At 39.0% G+C, this 21,998-nt stretch overlaps 1 long non-coding RNA gene across 1 annotated transcript in view; it reads left to right on the top strand.

Annotated features, from left to right (window-relative positions):
- Positions 1-21,214, top strand: part of LOC122826552 — a 53,487-nt gene extending 32,273 nt beyond the window's left edge. The window contains exons 3-4 of the long non-coding RNA XR_006369814.1: positions 16,878-16,992; positions 20,758-21,214. This is a non-coding gene — a long non-coding RNA (uncharacterized LOC122826552). The remainder of the gene's footprint in view (positions 1-16,877; positions 16,993-20,757) is intronic.
- The last annotated feature ends 784 nt before the right edge of the window (positions 21,215-21,998 follow it).

The following is a 21,998-nucleotide window of genomic DNA, read 5'->3' as shown; positions in this document are numbered from 1 at the left end:
GTGAGGGCTTAAAATAGCATTTTATATTCTATGCAAAGTGTAATGTACATGAATGTAGTTATTTAACTCCATTAAATATTTACAGGAAGGTGCTGTAGTTGGTTTGGTTTAATAAAGTCAACTGGCCTAATTACAGTTGTGCATTTTAATATTTTGTATGACAAAGCATTCTTTTGGAAACTACAGAAACAATTAGCCGAACTAAATCTCAAAAAGAATAATACTTTAATGTTAAAATAATTACACTAATGTACAATAAGTAGGTACACAGATACAAAACGGTTTCTTTACATGTGCTAAATGGAAGTAATTAGGATTTAAATGGGAGCAAATGGGTCCAAATTGGCGATACGGATTGGCTCAGGGGTGCAGTAAGATGGTGTTTTTATTTTTTAGTTTGTGGCGAGACCTTTAAAGAATAACACTTGGATCCCATCAGATGACATGGTAAATAATGACAGTGATCCAGCTTTGTAGATTTTCCTTTCCTCCTTCAATGCATTAAAATGTCTTCTGTGACATTTATAAAGTAATAAAGTAGGACACCATAACTGAGAGAATCTATTTTTAATATCAGGAAGTACCAAACTTTTCCTTGATGTCTTCAAACATAACCTGTTTGTGGAGAGTTGTTCAATCTTTCGGAGCTCATTTGCTTTGTGTCCCAAACGTTAGACCACTGAAATGTCCTCAACTGTTTGCCTAACATTCGAGTTTAAAATGTCATTTTCCTCCTAACAAAACAATCTAAATTATTGATCCAATCTCCTCACATTGTTTAAACACTAAATGAAAAGTGGAACAGAAACTTGAGTAAACATTCCTTCTCTCAGTCTTCCCTACTTTAATAATCTAGACTCCAACAATATAAAGTTAATACTAAGCAAGGAAAGCATTAATAATTCAAGATTAACATTTACTTTGTTTCCCAGCCATCGTACCACAGTTTTTATTTTATTTTATTATTTTTTAGTGCGAGTCGGCTGATGGATCTGTTTGGTACACCAACTCCACCAAACCCGTTGTACTTTCTCCACATGGGTTTCGATGTGGACCACAGGAATGCTCTGCAACCTGAACATGTGAAATATTGCAGGGGAGTCTTTGATCTCTGATTTTTCTCACCGAGCCGTCTTCCTCCTCATGCTCCTGCCTCGCTTTATCACAGCTCCCTTGAATATTTCAGGCACTTTTATTCCCTTCTTTTTAAACCACTGTCATTGTTTAGTCACTAGAATATCCTGAAACTCAAAACTCATGTCCTTGTTCAAAGATGGATTATAAATTATTCACTATTTCTGAGGATGTAGAGAGAAAGGAAAGAGAAGTTACTACTTTTTTACTTTCACTTGCTGTAGATGGGTATTATGTGGTATTTTTCCATTTATTTTACACCATACATAACACAGCTATCACTTTAAAAGTATACTTCTTTTTTTTGTTAGTTTTTAGCTTGACGTTTGCTCTGTTTAATGCTAGATGCAAGCATGGTCCCGTTATATCTATTAAGTTCTGACAAGTTGTATATTCAGAATGTTCCAAACATTATGATAAGACTGTTTTTCACCCATATGAAAGCAGACAAATCCTTGACTTTTGACGTTATGACGTTCCTGCTGATGATTATCCTCCTCTATAGCCTTAAACTATTGGTAGGTCTGGGAGAGTGGGGTTTTGATGGTTACATCAATTAAGGCAAGTACACCAGGCCCAGAATATCACAAGTCATGTTTGACTGTGGGCATGATTTTATTTTATTTTTTTTAGGATGGTGTTGGTTTTACTCCAAATGTAAAGGCATGCACATCTTTTGAAATGTTCCATTTTTATCTAACTGGTCCACAAAAGATTTTTCCATTTATTTTCATTTTGGTCTCTAGTTGTTCTAGTCTTGAAGCTCTCCTATGGAGTTTCAGTCCCTTTATTTTTCTTGAATAATGATCTGAGGAAGTTGAGGCCTGAGTGATTTAAAGGTTGTTTGTTCTTCCACGTTCTCGTCGCGTCCTGGGAGAACTCCTTGGAAGATTCACCAAAAGTGTTTTTTTTGGTTTGTAGATAATGTATTTGACATTGTTTCAGTGGAGTCCCATAGTCTTAAAAATGGTTTGTAACCATTTCAAGGCTGATAATGTTAGTGACTTTATTTCTATTGTGTACTTGAATTATTGTAGATTAGGACATATGTTCCTTTGTTAAGATCGTTTTGCCTCCTTCATGCTGTTTGCATGTGTCTGATGGGTGTAACATTTGAAATTAAACTAAACTCTACAAAATGTGACTGATCAGTTGACAATTTATCAAAATCATCATTTGGAAACTATTGTGTTTAGTCAGGTTGTTTTTAGTTTGATCTTAAACATTCAAGCATGACGAAGAAAAAATAGATGTCGACAGGGCAAATACTTTTTCATACAACTGAAGCAATATTGACAGAAGTTGGAAGAATTGTTGCTTTTATTTAAAAGTGAAAACACTGAAAGCTTTAAAATTTTTCAGATTTTTTTTTGTTTAAACTCCATGAAATAGATCTTTGCTCAAGTAATTGTGAGAAATCTCACGGTGGTTGTAAGAATCAAATAATCCGTTGTGTTTATTTGCAGCAGAGCTCGTCGTTAATTGTACACAAGAAGACTCCGACGGGTCGTTAACCACAATTAATTATTTCATGAGTTAGTTTGAAGTCTTGGAGAAACTTTGACCTTTCTCGTCACTTTTTATTTCCCATCAGTTCGGCCCGTTAAATGAAGGTAATGTAGCCATTACAAAGTGTAACAGCGGCGAATTATCTACTCACATATAAACTGACATCCCTAACGAAATGGAATTTTAAACACCAGCAGACAATCCTCGCCGGACTAATAACGATGTCTTCCCCAGAGATGCTGCACACTCAAATTATAGGAAGCGGCCGCGGAGGGCACCAGCAACACCGAAACCCCGAATGGAAAATGAGCTTATTATCCTCGTTATCGTGGATGCGGGCGCGGCCAATCTGTCAGTGATCACAACAGACATGTTATATACGATGGCAGCATTACAGGCACCTCGAGCAATGACCCGCAGCGGTGATGAAAACAGACAGATTAGATGGAGAGGAAAAAGGGGGATGGATGGATGGTCGGATGAAGAGAAAAGAAGGGTAGTTAGGGGGAAGACTGGTGCTGGTGCACATTAATGTTCTGAGCATACAAGGCGAGAGTGAATGTGAAAACAGCTAGATGAATGGTAGGAAAGGACGGATGGAGGGATGCTGGGGGAGAAGGAGGGATGAGTGTGCTGGCTATTATTCTGCATCGATTTACTCCAGTCAGGGATGGCAGAGCGGGTAATGAAGTGTGGGATCTAGGGGTTGCCGCATGCGCTTGTCTGTGCCTTATAGCGTTTTGGACGTGGGCTGATGTGTCACCTGTGTGTGTTACGCACAGATGGTGAAGTCAAATTTGCTGTGGTTCGGCACAAAATTACATCGGTAAAACTTTGAAAATAAAAACAGAAGCATACTCAAGTTAATTGCCAACATTTTCCAATAATTAGCGGCCAAAGTCATGTTTGAAGCTTGAATGCCTGAAATTCAGTGGATGGGCATCGTGAGGAATGCCTGCTTCTATGTCACGTAGATTAAACTCACAGTTCGCTGCTGTGAGTTTAATCTAAAAGATATCTGATTTTGGAAAATCTGAGCAGAAGGGAGAAGACGTAAATGCTTTTTTCTTCTTTATTCTGTTATTTTCACCCCACTCCTCTGCATCTATCAACTTTATGTATTTACTGCATCCCTTTTCCCTTGATTCGCAATTCCCACCTCCCTGCACCCCCGGTTTCTCCGCCTGGTCTAATCCGCTGCTCGACATGCTCTTTCTTTTGTTCTGCAACCCTGACAAGATGTCTCGTTCCCCGTTGCTCCAAGGACAGGCCTGGTATGCTCCGGATAATGGAATGAAATGTAGGAGTGATAAACCCCCAAGGATGCAGGGCGAAAACACAGGAGTGTGTCAACGAGCGTGATAAAACTCCATTCTCCCGTGTGTCCCGTCGGAGGACCGAGGATTACGCTTTTACGGGGAGAGGCTTTGGTGATTTGCAGCCCCGAGATGTTTCACGGATGTCACGTGGCTTCGCAGTCGAGTTCCCACATCTGGCTTTGCACAAAGGTCTTCATTAGTTCTGAGCATTGCTTCACATTGTGCAATCGTGAACAGGTGATTTCAAGTCATCCTAACCAAGTTTGGTGCTCTCTGAGGAAATTACAATTCCAGAACAAATGCTGCCTTCGAAAATAGTTTGTTGAAGACAATTCCAGACTAAAGTTGAAATCACCATTTTCATTAGTGCAGCATCTTTGCTGGAACTGTCTAAAGTAATGCAGGTGCAAAGTTTAGGTTTTTCATTTTCTTGTTATTAAGCAAGACAAAGTACTGAATAATCTAAAGAAATTTAGCTAAGCAAATAATTGATAATGCTACTGTGTAGCTGTGACAAAAGAACAGATTATTGGGTAAGGTATTATACTCAAAGCAATATGAAAGTGAAGAGCAAAACCATTTGATACAACTAGAATCTGATTCTCACAGTATGACCATGAGTAAAAATGGTTGTCGTGGTAATACACAAAAAATATATACAAAATTATTTGTGACAAACCCTTCTTTTAAAAGGTTAGCTAAACAAAATAGTCTTTTTTTTTTATTTTGGTTTTGTAACACTGCAATGTTTGTGCTCACAATACCTGCATTGCAGGCCCTATGATGTAGAAGGAAACTGAATGTTGACATCTTAACATTTAATTTCAAGTATACCTGCATTCACAATCATTCTTAATAATTCTGTTGATTAAGAACAGTTCCTGGTAACACAAAAAATTTAACAAGAAAGAGGAAATTCCTGAAAACAGAGACTTGGAGCCAAAAGGAAAAGCTACATTGGTCATCTGGAAGGATTTTGGCTACCAGGGAGATGATGTAGGTCAAACACTTGTTCTCTGTTTGACCGTTGATGTTGACATTAAATAGCTCGGTACAGCAAATGCATAAAGTCAGATCTGAGTTTCTTCCAAAACAAAAATTGTTTTGTAAAATGGCTGCAATATGCACAATATGAGCAGTTCCCAAATCATTGTTTTTGACAAGAACGAGATACTTCTGCCAGTTTTGGTGAGAGTGTTGTGTGTTCATCTGTGTTTGCATCAGTAGGTTAATCCTCAGTTCTTGTGCTGTTTAAAGGTACTGAGGGGAGGCACTCATATTTTCCTCACTTCAATGGCTTGTTTTTTCACTTCTGGAAATATTTCAAAATGTTGTTTTTGTATGTTAGGTGTATGATTTTTTTTATTTTTTAGACCGATTACATTTCAACCTGTAACTGGCACACACTGGGGAGCATGAGAGGTCTTTAGGACGGTGCAATGGGCAGCACAGAGAAAAATACCAGCCATCCAAGCTTTTTCATCAGTTTCCAGCAATGTCAGAGTAAGATTCAAGTCTTGTTGCTAATTGCTTTTTTGACAGGGAGTCACTGGAGGGGTCTAAGTACTTACATCATACATTTGCAGCCATGACAGCTCTTAGAAATCAAATAAAAGGGGCATAATACCTGACCTATCAACTGAAAGTTCTTTGACAGACAGAAAATGTCTTTCAAATTGTGACATCTTTGAAATTGGAACAAGCTGTGTCTCTATCACTGTCTGTTGTCACTAAGGTGCCAATAGACCTGTAAAAAGTGACTGGGAAGGCAGGTAATTTTCCAGAAGACAATTACCAGAGTTCAAAGCTCTTGGTTGAGTTCAAAAGATGAAACTTTTTAAGCAAACCTTCAACAATATCTTGCGCTATTACACAGCACTCCACCTACTCTTGACCTCAATCTCCCACATATCCTCACAGCCTGGGGGAGTGCTTTCACCCTAACCTGCCACATAATACTTTGACGTAGCAGACAATCGAACATCCTCTAATCTGACCTTGACCACACATTCATAAAAGGTGAGGAAAAGTGTGGGTGAAAGCCTTGTGAGAAAACCTCCCACCCTAAAAATAGAAAAGGTGGCAATTAAGTGCCGCTCCAATCATCCCTCTGGTAAACGAGCCCTACAGATTTCCGCCCTCGTATCCCTGGGCTTCTTTTTTCCCCCACTATTTCCTCATCATCGCCGGCTATCGGCTTAATTACGCCCCCACCATCCCCCAGATAAGAGAGTGATAGCCTTATCACCACGGCTCATTTCCAAACCCATGAAATTAATAAAGTCTACCTCACGTCTCCGTTCTGGAGACAAACTTTTTATTAGCAGTCACGTGCCAGAACTCGCTGAAGAAGTACTTTTTGTGTTCTTACTATTGGGAAGTAACAGATTTGGGAAATTACTCACTACAGGAGGTTAAAGACTGTTTTTGAGTTACATGGCAAAATGATCTCCAAGTTGCAGTTTTTCACTCTGACGGGGGTTATGTCTGCATGTTAGTTTTACGATTCTTGCAGTATCATTCATCATTCTGAGTAGCTGAATTATCCATTTACTTTGGGTAATTTTCCCTAATCTCTGCCTTGGGGAAGCTGCTTAATTGCACATTTTTTGTTGTGGACTTTGCAAACATTAGTGTTGACAGGTCTTTTCTCTATGTGAAATATAAATTAGAATATAAATAAAAGGGAATAGACAGCCCATAATACCCTCTGGTTTCTGCAGCTGATAGTTCACATTAATAAAGCTCTAATAATATAAACGGGAGCTTAAAAGGCTCTGCAGTAGGATCTGCCTCGAGTCCTCCAGCGCTTCACGTCAGCTGCTGTAATCAGTGGGGAGGCAGCTGGCTTCCCCATGCTGTTCCACCTGCCTGCTCCCTTGAGTAAAGGGGCTGTGCTTCAGACCAAATCCACTCTTTCTGAAGCAGACACCGGCGTGACTGGCAGGGGTCCCTCACATCGATTTCAGGGAGAAGGGAAGGGGAGGTTGGGCGGCCCCATCACTGCCGCAGCGAAGCTGGCAGTGGAAGGAGACGGGCTCCCACCAGGTTTGGGCCTGTCATTTATTTCTAAACGACGGCAGATGGTGGGTTTGGCACTCGCGCCGTCGTCTCCGTCTCCCAAGGTGCGCTTCTGTGATGGATGTGGCGAATGGGAGCGCTGCAGAGACGGCTCAGGCACATCTGCGCAGGCCGATAACAGGGGGCAAAGTATGCCTGAGCTTTCTAGCCTGCGACTACCTTTCACATATTGCTCATTCCCGTGCAGACCTCTTGAGGACACGCATCTCTCTGCACTTATTTGCTGCTCACTTTCATAAGGGCTTTTTGTCCCTGTTATCTGCAGGGCACCTTTTGCTTTACTATTCATGCAGACTCTAAAGTTTGACTTTGATACCAGCATTCTCCTTCCATAATTAAACTTTACAGTTGAAAAAACACAGCGGGAAGAGCAGTTAATCCTTGAATAAAGCCTCTATTTCAAAGCATAATCGACAGCAAGTCAATAAATCTCTCTGAACAAATTTTTCAGCTCTGCATTAGACGATAGTTCTTTGAAACTTGGAGGTTACTGTTTCAGTTGTTTTACAACTGGCCAGATGTTCCTCTAACTTACAAGGTATTTTTATATTTCTTCTTCTGGCAGGTTCTGGAAAGCATTTCTAAAATCCAAAGTTCTGGGAAAGTTATTGAGGAAATTTTGGAAAATAACCTTCAACTACATTCAACAACTGGGTCATGTTCCTCTGCAAACCTTCACCTTTACTGTCACACAAAAGCAAATTCAACTACATAAATATAGGCCAAAAATTCAAAATACAGGTTGTTGGCTCTTGCCTGGACTTGATTCCGATGGCGAATCTGTGAAAGAGACAACAAATTACAGTGATGAGAGCAAGCTTTCCAACCTCAAAGACTAGAAGCTCACCGTAAAAGGTGAATTGCCAAAAATACATGTCAGCATTACAAATATCCTCTCACTTTACATCAGTTTTTTTTTTTTTTTTTAAAGAAGTCATGTGAAATCCTGTTTTTAATTGAGGAAGCCTTATAAATTCCTGAACCCCGTCTAAAAATACTTTCATTGGTTATAAATTTACGGGCTCTTGCAGCTAAATTTCATCATTTTGGTAATTCTTTCTAAACCACGCGAATGATTAAAGCAGAATTTATGGAAGAGCTGTTGTGCTGGATTGCATTGGATTTCATCTGAACTAACAAAGTGGCTGCTGAGCTGCCACACTGAAAACCTTTGAGACCAACTATGTATCTGCGGTGCAAACACCTGTTGGTGAAACTAAGCTGCTAAATGTTATCCTGCAGCAGCGTAGGTTTGCCTACTTAAAAAGAAATTGATGGAGCAATAAATAGAGCAGTGAAATACAATATGGAGTTTGAGTTTTCTAAAAAAAATAATAATAATAAAAAAAAGCTTTACAGGAACAACCCCACATGGGAAAGGATGTGGCTAAATTGCATCAGAGAATATTTTTTAGCATCACATCAAATCCCATTGGTCAAGATTATTGGCTTTTTATTCAGGATTAGCTTGACATTTATATCTCCATCACAGAGCTGCTTTGAAACAAGCTATATTAAACATTTAATGATAGTCTAACAAATTGACCTTAGTGTTTCTAGAAGACGCATTTGATCTACATCCGAATAGGAAGTCTGCCCACACACAGAGGATCCACAGACACATTAAAGTGAGCAATCCCTGCCTTATGATGCTGTTGCAAAGGTCACATCATCCTCATCACAATCACAGAAAGCCATTTCCTTCCATAATTTAGTTTTTGCAGTGAAAGCATCATAAGGCGGCCAGCTGAATCCCCGCTTGTATCCACGGGAACGCAGAAGGCCTCTCAGGACCCGGGACGCTGCATCTTTGGGATTCTCCACGCGTCGCTGCGGGGTGACAAGTCAGGCGTAAAGAGTCGATTTAGCCGCAGCACCAGGGAGGCCCGCACATTAGCAGGAAGGAAATGGGAGCCAGCAAATACTTAGTGGGTGATTGGCTCCGCAATAACAGAACACCCCCTTTGGCAGCTCGTCAAGCGGTGCTATACGGATGCCATTACAAATAGGAGGCCATTAGAAGGCAGCAAGGCTTTGTGAGGCTTGTCACTGCACCACGCTTTTAACCCAAGTTGTTTATGGATAGATACTTACTGAATGTTTCTACATTTTGCAACGTTACAACAACAAACTTGAATGCATGTTAAGAGGATTTTGTTTGTTGGAGCGTGTCATTTTGACATGGAAGGAAATAGTTTTCACAAAGAACATGATCGACACATTTTTCAAAGTTTCTATTCAAATCTCCTTGCTTTGGGAATTATTGTTGCAAGTCTCAGTCTTCACCACTTTTGCACATCTACATACTATTTATTTTTTTGTCTTTTTTCTTTTCTTTGCAAAACAACTCGCGCTCATTTAGCTTGACTGGAAAATGACTTTGAACATAAAGTTTATGCTTTCCACTGACTCTTAATTGGATTTAGGTCTGGACATGAAGTAGATTATTCTAACGTTTGAACATATTTGGATATCCATCCATCCATGTTTAGAGTCATTGTCCTGCTGTTGAATCTCCTGCAGTTTTGTCTCTTTTGGAACCTGCAGCAGATTTTCATCCAGGACAGCCCTGTTTTTACCTCCACCCATCTTCCAATCCACTGTTCCTACTTTCCTGCTGAAGAACAGCTAAGATTAACATACACTCTGGTAGACGTAGTCAGGTGACCGTAAAGGGCAGTTGCACTGTATGTGTTGTATCAGAATGAAGGAGACAAAATAAAATCCTAGCTCTACTTTTTACATTTACCTGTAGAAAAAGAAGAAATGCATTATACATTGATTTAAAAAAATCTGTGTAGTTTTCACCTAAATCTTTGTTTTAAAGCGATGAACCCACATTCTCTGAATTTCTATTGATTCTTTGCAGCTTTGTACAGCAGAGGAACAAAGCAACAACTACCTCCCTGTAGGGAAAAGCTCTTTGTGCTTTTTTTATACTTCCTGCAAGGTCGAGGAACAGTACATGCTGCATTTAAGTAACTCCATCTGCACAGAGACTCTGGAGGTGTGCTCTTAAAAGCCAACTAAAGCACTGATACGGCGGAAATATTTTATCCCCGATGGACATGATGGTGTTTGCTCTGGATGTCTTCGTTCTGTGGGACGAAAGGACTTGTCAAATGTTGCTTTATGTCCAAATGTTAAGACTCCCCAAAGTTACAAGTCTGTGCAGCTCATAACATTTTATAACGTGACAAAAGAAACCAAATCTTATGCAGACCTGGACCAAATATTTATAGATATGCAAATCTGGAGCCAAGCGAGAAAATGAAACGAATGACATAATGATAAGAGAGCAGGAATGCTAAAACAAATTTCTTTTCTGCTGCTTGGCTCTGATTGGTTCACGCTTCACAGCATTACCAAGATGAGGGAGCAAAAATGGCTTTTCGGCTTCCATTTGTATCTGCGTGCAGATTATATTTTACACGCTAAACTCATATGTTGTTGGAACAAATCTCTGCTTATAAATTTTTCTTTTGAAAGCGCACGGTGCATTTGTGCAGAAAATGGGACTCTGAGCTGAGTCACGTGCTTTCATAGACTCTGCCACCCTGCTCAGCCAAATTCAGACACACTCCATACATTAGATTGCTGAGTGGGACAAGCTTTGACATTTTCTACCTGGATATTTGTCTCAATTATCTCATGAAGTCTTGTAGCTCAAAGTCCTGATTAAATTAGAAGTGGAAATTCTAATTTTAGAGATGTAGTTCTACTTGAACGGACGCTGAACCTGGTTTTGAGTTTGTGGTGTGAGGGAGTGAAACTATTTTTTATTATGTTTCAGTCAAAGCCCAGGTTAAACTCTTCCACAGCTTTTATCTTTGGCTAAAAATAGATAATAAAAAATATAGTGCCTGCAAAAATAGCATTTAAGCTCACGGCTGCATAAATATCAGTATTGTACAGTTTTTACGTGAGTTAAATGATGTGCAGACTTCCAGTTTAAGACAGCAGTGGAAGCAGAAGGAATTGTTTCAAAGTAAAAATTAAAAACATAACTACCAAGGAATGTGTATCTAAAAGTAGATAATGGAAGTAAACACTGAAAACAGCATTGAAAGATCTAGCTGCAACTTTTCTAAAGACCTGGGGTAACTTTACATAAGTTATAACGTGAAACCAATGTTATAGATGTTAGAATTTTATTACTAAAAATGATCAAAGTTTTCACACTTATTAGGATCTGTGCAATTTTACAAAGTTTGGGGTGACAGCACTTGATTTTTACTCATATTTACTAGTATGTTAATGACATACTAGTCTAATTTCAAAGTTTTTAATCAAATTTACAATTGTCACAGTTGCAGTATAATATCAGCTCGTGTAATTTGTATTAACAACCCGGGTTTTCGACCGCACAGGCCAAACGCACACAACTGAAGGCCGGAGTATAATGGAAAGTTCTGATGTAAAAATATTTCAGGTTGCATAATTCAAGCGTGTTTTCAGCCTGTTAACGATGTAGCATTTCTCCTATGTTGAATAAGCGCCATGACTTGTCTGTGTTTCATACTGAATTGAGAAAGGTCATCATCAAGAGACAAAGCTGATTGAACAGAGAGAAAAAACACAATGTCACTTCAGGTGACAAAGCCGTCCAGTTCAGTCTTTTCCTTCTAGGTGCAGCTTTTGTATCAAAATCTCTAGCACAGAAAGGCTTTTACAGATTCACTGTAGTAAGAATCTTACTACAGTAGACTACTGATTTGAAAGCCTACCGTCAATTGTGTGAATCATGAACATTTTAGCTGTCCAGAAAAACTGTGCACACTTTAGTCTTCTCATCAACCACCCCTGTAAAAGGGTGCATATATACCTAAAACCCAAGGTTTTACATTTCCTTTTATTTATTTATTTTTGTTAATTTTAATGCCCTACAGGGCCACTCTGACTGACTGGCATCTCATTAGGAGAGCAGAGAGCCATCGCTTGCTCACGTGTTCTTCTCCAGACAGACCACGCCACAGGCTGCATGCTAATTGCAGAGGCGTTGCCGGCTTGAGACGACCTTGCCTGTTAACAGAGGAAGGAGGCAGAGAAGTGGTTTTGTGCAGCTTCTGTTGGGGGGCGGGAGGGGCTCTGGTGGGGGCTCTTCTCTCTTCCCGACCTTGTTCAGTGGAGACGCCAGAGTCGGACCACTCACTTGTAGAATATCACAGCGAAAGCCTTGAAGTTGTCTTGTGCTTATCAGACATAATGTGGGAAGGACGGCAGCTCAGAGTGACATTTTTCAGACACTAATTTGCTGCTTATCATAATGTTACCATATTAAAAAACACTCACTTGAATGACAACTCGTGAGGGTGGGAGTTTGAAGCAGACATCAAATGTTCACATTTTGTCTCTAATATGGATATTTTCAACTTTCGAGACATTAACTCTCAACATGTCTCAGCTTTATTACAGTTTCTTGATTAAGGTCATCTTCTCAAAGGGTGTGTCATTGCTTTTGAACATAAAAAAACACTTTATAGTCTCTAAATATTAATACATGTAATTTTTTTTTTTTAACTAAATAGACACTTCAGGCAATTTGAGTTAAGTATTTGATCACAACTTCTTTAGACCTTTTTTTATGTGCAATTAGGCTCAGAGCTTCTATCCGGCTGCTGTTCTGCTTTTACACAGCAGAACAGCAAAGCGAGCCGGGACTCAGATGTAAACATGACACAAGAAAAAAAAGATTGTGTGCAAGTAAAAAACAAGATGCACCAAAAAGAGAAGTCAAAAGGTTAATTTCTACTTTCTTCCCCTAATGTAGAAAACATGGATGAGTAGCTAAGGAATGTCAAATTATTCATTCCTTAACAGAAATACATTCTCAGTGCCGTCGTTTGGACAAAAATGTTGCAGAAGATGGGCGGGGGAAGAACCTTGGTCATGAGCCCTTCAACTGAAAATAAAGGGGAAGACAAAAACAGGGAAAAACTTTATGTAGAAAATAAAAACTTGACATGAAAGTTACTCAAATGCAATGCAAACGCAACAGCAACGATTGGATAAACGCATCACTAAACCTCATGTTTTGATATGTAGACGTTTGTTCTGCATTGATGCAAATCACTTTCCTTCACATGTCAAATCATTTAATGTCTTTTTTATGTCTCAGCCAGATCTAGAGAAACTCATCCATGCGTTTATCTTCAGTCGTATTGATTATTGCAACAGCGTCTTCACAGGTCTGTCCAACAAATCAATCAAACAGCTACAGCTGATCCAGAATGCTGCTGCTCGTGTTCTCACTAAAACCAGGAAGATAGAGCACATAACACCAGTTTTAAAGTCTCTCCATTGGCTACCTGTCGCTCAAAGAATAGACTTTAAAATACTGTTGTTAGTTTATAAATCACTGAATGGTTTAGCACCACAATACATTAAAGATTTGCTGCTGTTGTATCAACCTTCCAGAACTCTCAGGTTCTGGTTCTGGTTCTGCTCTGCATCCCCAGAACCAGAACCAAACGAGGAGAAGCAGTATTTAGCATCTATGCACCAAAAATCTGGAACAAACTTCCAGAAAACTGTAAAACAGCTGAAACACTGACTTCCGTTAAATCTCAACTAAAAAGAGTTTAGAGTTGTATTTGAAACGTAATCAATTGCAGATTTATTGATGGAATCTGACTTGATGTTGTTTTTATTGTTGATTCTGTGTTGCATTGTGTTTTTGTGTTTGATTTGATGTAAAGCACTTTGAAATGCCTTGCTGCTGAAATGTGCTATACAAATAAAATTTGATTTGATTTTGATTTAAATATTTAAAATATGTGGATTAGCTCATACACACTGAAAAAACACTTATACCTATCAGAAATAAAAGCCTCTAGCACATATGTTTTGACACCATAAATGCCAAAACGTATGTAAAATGTCCATTAATCCTAGGTAACTGAATAGTCTTCCCATTTAACACAATTTATTTCTAATAAATAAACCTTCCCAGATCCACTCAAAATCCCCTGGGAGAACAATTAAGTGTTTTTTCATGTCTTAAACAGAATTTTAACTAAACTGAATATATAAAGAGAACAGTGTTTGCTGTCATCTGCCTCAACTGGTGCAAATTTTAGAGTTAAACGAAGACATAAACTAAGAGATGACGCTGTTCTATTAGAGGCTTTTATTAGTCCTTCCATGTCAGTCACTGATAAAGAGGTGCTGCCTTGAGCCAAACCAGCCCAGTCCTTCAGTCCTCATTAAAATGTCATCATATTAAAAAATCATTTCAGGCCCTCGCTTATGAGCGTCTCATTGCCTTCATGGAAATGTTCTCCTTCTGGCTGCAGCTGGAGAGAGAAAGCCCTGAGAGAATAATGACAATACAGAAAAGGAATATGGCTGACGTAGATAATGGTGGCTTGTGTGCGTGAGGGGATGGTTTTAATGTTTTCGATCATTATTAAGTTATTTAGTTGCCTATTCTGCAAAGACTGACCGCGCCAATGTAAACAGGTCTAGAATCAAAGTGAAACTTTCTGTGGAACCGATCAGCCTAGTTCAGTTATTCCAACTGTATTCTGTGGTAATGAGGTTTTCATCACCACGTCTGCTCAACTCAAGCAGTCTGTATTTTCTTTGTGTCCTTTAAAGACGCAGCTTTGCATTAAATGCTTCAGTAACATTAGAAATTTGGTCTGAAAACTCCTTTTTCTGTCTGAAAACGTTTAGGGGAAAAAGAAGGCACCTTTTGGATTTGTTTATATTTAGCCAAGTCTCTGACATTTTGTTGCTCAGTGGAACAAATATACTAGATTTAACAAAAAAGAAAAAGTAATGCCTTAATACGAGTCACAATTGGTGCTCACTTGTCATTTTTGAAACATAAATATTTTTAAGGACCCATATCTACTTCTTGTAAGCAAGGGATATGCTTATCAGCTTTCTTTCAGCCAGCTGACATACAGTACAGAGCAACAAGTAGAGAAAAAACAGCAATGCATTAAAAAATAAACAAACATTTGTTATTCTGGCAATTCCTTTGGCTTCTCAATAAAAGCACTTTAAGCACTTTAGATAAACAAATTTAAACCAGAAACTCCATCAGAGCTACAAAAACACAGGAAATTTTGTCTTGGAGCAAAAACAAAAGCAAAAACAGCTGAGAAGTCATTTGAAATAGAATTACGGGAGAATAAAAAGCCAAATGAGGAACTTGGAAATATCTCAACGAATACACAAGGCGAAAAAAAATATGGCCGCAGCTGTGGCAGAAAGCTACAAGACAGAAAACTCATTTTGTAGATTTACTACTCGGCAAAAACCTGTAGAAAACCAGAAAGATAAGAGGCGAAAGATTTATAAAGTCTATCCACACTACTGTTCAACCAGGTTGCGTTAGTCAACAACATTAAGGTGCATGTTTTGATTAAAACGGGACCAATTCTATTAACCTCAAACATAGAGGTGAGATTATGTGAACCCAATGCAACAAAACATCTTACAGTCTTAACATCTTCCAACTTCTCCTGTGTTCAACACTGCAGGAAGATGAAACCTAATCTTTTTATCAGTTAGACAAAAACAGTTTTGCAAGCATTTGTTGTAGATAGTTCTAACAAAAAAAAGGTACAGAAATGCCTCCAGTGGAGACTTGGAACTACGGTTTTATTTGGAGTGTAAAGGTCGTTAACAAAGGAGTTTAACACACACACCGTAACCATAGGCTAATGAAACCCCTGCTTTTATGTCATCAGGACTTGCGATTACTGAAAGTTGAAGCTCAATGAGGCTTGCCTTTTGTAATACCTGGTCCTTGAATGAAAGTTCTTGGGACTTAAATTAGAGATTGTTTTTAAATGGATACCATCATGCAGCTATTCATCTTCGTGAGCTCATTTCACAAGCCAGATTCTGCTTTGCTGCAGTTTTATACCAGTAATTTCCATTTTGTCGCTTTGTCACGTAGATAATGAAAACCCACTCGGAAATTGTGGTGTATTCTGTGAAAAGAGAGAAATCTGACTAGTAAGAGTAAAGACAGCCGTGCCGCACATCACTACAAGAACCAGAATGAATACCACCATATGTTGTTTTCTAGCGCTAGAGTTAATTAAACAATTTGCTCTCGTCTGATGAATAAGTTGACGATTTCGCACCATTTGTTATGTTGCAGCATGCAATCTGTCTCTTCCCGATAATCAAATTTCCATTCAGTCTGGAGTCGAATAACAACATTAGCAGAGTGGAGAGAGAGAGAGAAAAAAAAAAAGAGTCTTCCTTGAGCAGTGTGTTTTGTATATTCGATATTTTAATTGTAAATAAAAGTAAGCGCTCACCGCAATTTATTAATGTGGGAAGCTATGAATTATGAAGGCAAATTAAACTAAATTCATGCACAGAGAAACAACACAGTTCATAGTATATTAGAATCCCAGCAGAATACGCACATAACTCCTTGATTGGCCCTGAGGGATGTAATATCTACGCTTTAATTTCACATGGCGAGTAAGCATATCCTGTTACAAACCATTACAAGCTTTTAATGCCTCACACTGTGCCTGCTACTTTATGCCCTTTAAAACTAGAGATTTAACTATAATGGGACAATTTCTTGTGTTTATTTCACAGGCAAAGTTGGTTTTGCGAAATTTACCTGTTCAATTAGAACCATTTATAGGAAAAAAATAACATCTATAAAAGCTTATTCCACAACAAGCATTGCAGAGATGGGAGGTGAATAAATTCCTTCTCTCTCTGGGGTGTGTCATGTAATTAGCTATTTTTTTATTTTATTTGTACTTCTTAAGCATCCTTTCTCCACCGTAGCTGCTGGGCAGCCATGTTAATTTTTCCTGCTGGCTCTGTGTCTTTTTGTGTTGGTGCCAGGCAGAGTTGCAGAGCAGCAAGTAACTGATGCCAAAGAAGCGCTGGTTCGTTAATAAACCCACATTCATACCGAGTCCTGGACATGAACGGCTACTTCAAATGTGCGAGTCCTTAGGTAAGAATATATTGGAGAAAAATGGAGGGGATTTAGAAAATTATCTGATCTATGCTTATTTAAAATGAACATACAGATGATCTGCAAAGAAGAGCTTTTTCTAAATAGTTGGGATATCCATCATTTCCTGTTCAGCAGCTGAAAAGAATCATTTGTAAAACGACTATAATCGTTCCTAAAATATTTCAAGAAGCCACAGAAAAGGAATAGTCACAAGGATCTTTTTTGGCATTGATGCCTTTCAGCTTCTCCAGACTTGAAATTGGATTAGAGTTCAAACTCCACACTACAGAATCTGTCAGTTGTTTCTTTTTCTTCCATCAGAAGACTTGTTTTCTAACTCTGGGTGACTCATTTTGCTCAGAAAAGCTCTGGCAGTCATCAAGTTTGATATTTATTTTCGAAATTCAGTTCCTCTAATACATGGCACTGTGAAGCAACAAAGCAGCATGGAGCTTATTATGAATCTTCCCTGCCTGCATTTTGTTTTGCTGCTTATACAAAATCTAATGCAGAGCACTGCTTTGGTTTTCTCTGTATAGCGCATAATCCTTGAGAAAATCATTCTTGAAAGCCTTTGCAAGCATCCATCCTTTTTCTAATAAGAGTCTCTTTGGCTCATTGAGTTTTTCTAGGTTCATTAGATGTTTGTGTGTTTTTACAGAATCTGCACAAACCTTAATAGGCTTCAGTTTTGTCAGAGCAGCATTTTCTGGTGGTGTTCTCCACATTTTGTGCATTAAGTCTCCTCCAAATAGAAAAATTGTACACAAGTGTTGTTAGTTGGTTAAAATGCTGACTTATTAGAACATGTATTCTCACTTGTTATATCTGCTAAGCACTGTGTAGGCATTTTAAACACTAATAATCTTAATTACATGTTGCATACATACACATACTGCTACACTAGAACACTCTACTTAATCTGAGATTAATTTAACTGTCTATGGCTGAAGATTTGCTCTAATTGATGTAATCCGTTTTCAGAATATGGACATGAAAGTTTGATTTAAAATCTATTTTTAACCACTAGAGGCACCATGGGACCTCAGGTGATGAAATCGTATTACATGGCATAGAAACGTCTCAGGTGCTAACCAGTTGCTCTCAGTATGTGACTATCTGAAGTGTAGCTTCGGAAAGTGTAAGTGTTGACTTTTCATCGACTTTATTTGATATCCTATTCATTTATTTCTCCATGTGCTTTGTGACCAGTCTCTATTCTCTTGTGGTTTTTATCCCAATCTTGGGTTTGTGTCAAAGGTTATGTGGCCGTAGTTTAGGATATTCACCAAATCTGGTGAAATGTATTTTCCAGGACCAGAGAGCTAATGTGGACCCGTCTGCACTTGGCAGCGAGTGTGTGTAGATGGCATATGTCATTCTGCTTCATGAATGCATATTGGTTAGACATAATATTGACAACGCTGCCAAGATCCCACTTGATGATCCACTAATGGAGGGGGAGAGCTGGCAGGATGATAGTTGAGTCACTAAGGTTACTATTCAAGTCTGGAGTATCCAGCCAGACGTTAGGCAGAATATCTTCAACTATTCAGTTAAGAAACATACCTTCAATGGTTACTTTTTCCAAATATAGGCTGGGATATCATTATGGTCCACTTGTCTTTCAGTTTTTTCAACTTCCTGATTGCCTGTCAGACTTCTGCTCAACATAATTGAAAGTTTAAGTCCAAGGGCAGTCAGATTTTGTTTTTTTAATTTATTTATTTTTATGTTCATGTCATGTTAAATCCTGCTAACATTTAGCATCTTGTTAACCGACTAAGGTCTGTCCAGATATTTTATGTCCCATTCGTCACTTAAATCTTAAAACTTTGGACTTGTTTGTTGATGCTCATCGTAGTCTGTGGCAAACGCATCAAGTGCAATGTCTGTTTTTTTTTCTTGTCTTCATGGAGAATCCACCACTTTGTGCCAGATGGTGTAGTGATTCATACCATCAAATGGCTGAATCACTATATAATGGACTATAAAGTGACGGAGTGAACAACTTAAACGCAACTCATTTCTTTCTCCGGAAGCAAGAAAGTTATTTTATTTAGGCCCCTTAAACTGTTTAAAACCATAAAAATAAAGTGAAATTAGTTTCCAAGTGGAAGCATGTTTTCGGGTTTATCACCGTCTAATAAATGCAGCTATCAGTAGGGAGGGATGATGCTCATTTGTGACAACCTCATTTCATATTCTCGCCAGTTGGGCATGCCTCAGATTTTGAGGTGTAATATAGCCCTGCCAAATCAGCAGTAGCCCATTACTCATCCCCCTCTGTGCTGTCTCCTGGCTGGTGCTCCGGCACTAATGCAGATTACAGGGATATATGAGGGCTATTTTGTTCGCTGCAGGGTGGAAACGATCACCGGCAACCCCATCCCTCTCTGATGCACGACTCTACATCTGTTCCCCCCGCAAGAGCCTATCTGGATATCCATCAGAGCCAAGCCCCTTATCAGATCTAAGGCGGCTGCATCTATTGCACATCAATTATAGATGCTGCGTGTGAAAAATTGGGTCACTCTATCAACACTTTCCCTCGATCCATGGAGACATTGTTTAGTTAAGTGATTAGTGGCTTATCTTTACATACAGTTGCAGTTGTAAGTGTTAAATGGTCCGTTTATGATGCACGGTTACAGCAGCACAATTGCCTCAGGCGAGGAAAAACGATTTCCCACAGTAATTTTGGTATGATTTAATGTGGCTCCTTTTTCCACAATTTAGATCAATTAATCAGATATTTACACAATGTTTGCTTTCATGCTCTTAAGTGGCCTTTCTTTGACTCATCTGGACGGGAAGCTCACACAAGAGTGCTTACGTCACAATCCATTAGAACCGCTTTGCTCTCCTCTTGCAGACACAGGTGGTGACAAATGAGCCACGTTGCTTTCCTGGAACCCAAATTTGTTTCCAACTTGCTCCCTGACAGAGAACACAGACGTATTATTCAAATCTCCAACACATTCACTCTGAGTGGTACACGTCAAAAAAAACCTAAACGTTTTAATCTTCATGCAAGTCTCCCCTCATCTGTTACATAAATAGACCATTCATCATATTATTAGGCCTTTACAGCTCGACTGTTTGAGTGATCCGTTTCTCAAACAGCCCCCTCTCCCTGCAGCCCAATCAATCATTTTTCAATGAAGATGTCACAGCTCATTGTGTGGAGGGTTACCCCGAATGATTCCCAGAAGGTTTTGAGATGACAAAGTGAAAGCCGGAGCCATTTTGATCCAGCGGATGGCTTGAATAATTTGGCCAAAACACTGCTCCATTTTACTGCTGGCTTATCAACACTTTTCATCTAAGCGGAGGTGGTAGCAGGTGCGGAAATCTCTAAGCATGCTTGCTATTAACTTTTCATTAGGCGCATTAAACTGCACGAGTCATCAACAAGTAGTTGCTGCTCGACATAATTGGTTTGTGGTTAATGTCTGTTTTGAAGCTGTAAGTGTCAGCGAGCTGCGAAAGTCCCAGCGGGAGCTCTTTAAGGCTGGAGATTTTCTCAGGAAGAAGCACTTTTTAAAGACTGGCAGCCTAAACTGCACGCAACAATTTCTTCCAGGCTGTGCATTGTTATCCCAGCCACTCATAATGATCCTTAATTCAATAACCAACCCGCAGGATTGTCTCATTAAGTAACCAGCTGCAATGCAGCAATAAAGATTTCATTTCTCATCTTGAGTTCTTGCGCGTGCACGTCTCACCTCTCCACTCTTCTTTCTCTTTCGTCTGCTGCAGCCTCCACCAAGGAGTTGATGCGGAGACCTGTGACAGATGGAGCCGGCGACGTAGCCTTCGAACACAAGTGTTTTCACCAAACACTTCAGGGAAAGTACAGTGCTGTGCAGAAAGGTGGTAGCTTATTTCTTTATGTTTTGTTTCTAAGGAGCGAGGCTTTTTGGGGTGTTTTAAGTTGGCTTCTTACTTTACTTTGGTTGTTTTTCACCAATCTGCAGCCCGATTCCTGACGACTTTCAGTAGAATCCCTTGTTGTTTAAGCCACACATCTCATTGGCTTGTGAAAACATGCATATTTTACCAACCTCTAAATCTAAACCGTTTTTAAAAAATGCACAAAGTTGCGTTCATCTCTTGGAAGCGCAGTATAAACCAACTATTGTCTGGTTTACAGCTGTATAGTCTTCTAATGATATGCAAATATCTAAATTTGTGACGCATATCATTTATTTATCAGTTACTGGTAACTGATAAATAAATCAGTTATTTATTTATCAGTTACAGTAACAGTTATCAGTAACTGTTACTGTAACCCAGTAACAGTTACTGTTACTGGGTTACAGTAACTGGGTTGATGTAACCCAGTTACTGTAACCCAGTAACTGGGTTACATCATTATTAACCCAGTTACTGGGTTAATAATGATGTACTTCTGACCTTTTAAAAGAAGCATAGTTTGCTTGAGGTTAATTTAGTATGACTGATGGATTTATGCAACAAGTGGCATTTATTGTCAGTCTGATCTGCTTTATTAACATATGCAGCTGATTTATCCATCAAATTGACCAAAATCTAAAATATGGGCTTATGAGTTGACTTTTTAAGCCTTTGAATATACTTTGCATTCTTCTGATTGTTTCTTTTTTTCTTTTTATTGATTTTCCTGTTCCATTTCCTCCCAAATTTCCATTGAACTTGATAAAATATGATGAACATCACACACATTTATCTAAAATCTTGTATATTTCATGGCCTGTGTCATCATCTGCAGTCTTTGTGGTCCGCGTCGAAAGCTCATCGAAAGATTAATGAGATTTAATCTTTTACCTCATTGCCATTGCTTTATCTCATGAGGTCATTCGTTGGTGCGTCAGCCCTCCTCCACCTCCCTACCCTCACCGAACCTATGTTGCAAAATTAAACTTGAATTAGATCATTAGCATACAAAGCAGGAAACCTGCTGCCGTGGAGCCATACATATTTATCTGGATGTGCCTGACTTGTGCATGCACACCATCGTA

The sequence above is a fragment of the Gambusia affinis genome, linkage group LG23 (genome assembly GCF_019740435.1).
Source record: "Gambusia affinis linkage group LG23, SWU_Gaff_1.0, whole genome shotgun sequence".
NCBI classification, from domain to species: Eukaryota; Metazoa; Chordata; class Actinopteri; order Cyprinodontiformes; family Poeciliidae; genus Gambusia; species Gambusia affinis.
The sequence above is the reverse complement of the archived record's forward strand: the minus strand, read 5'-3'. Positions and strand labels throughout refer to the sequence as shown.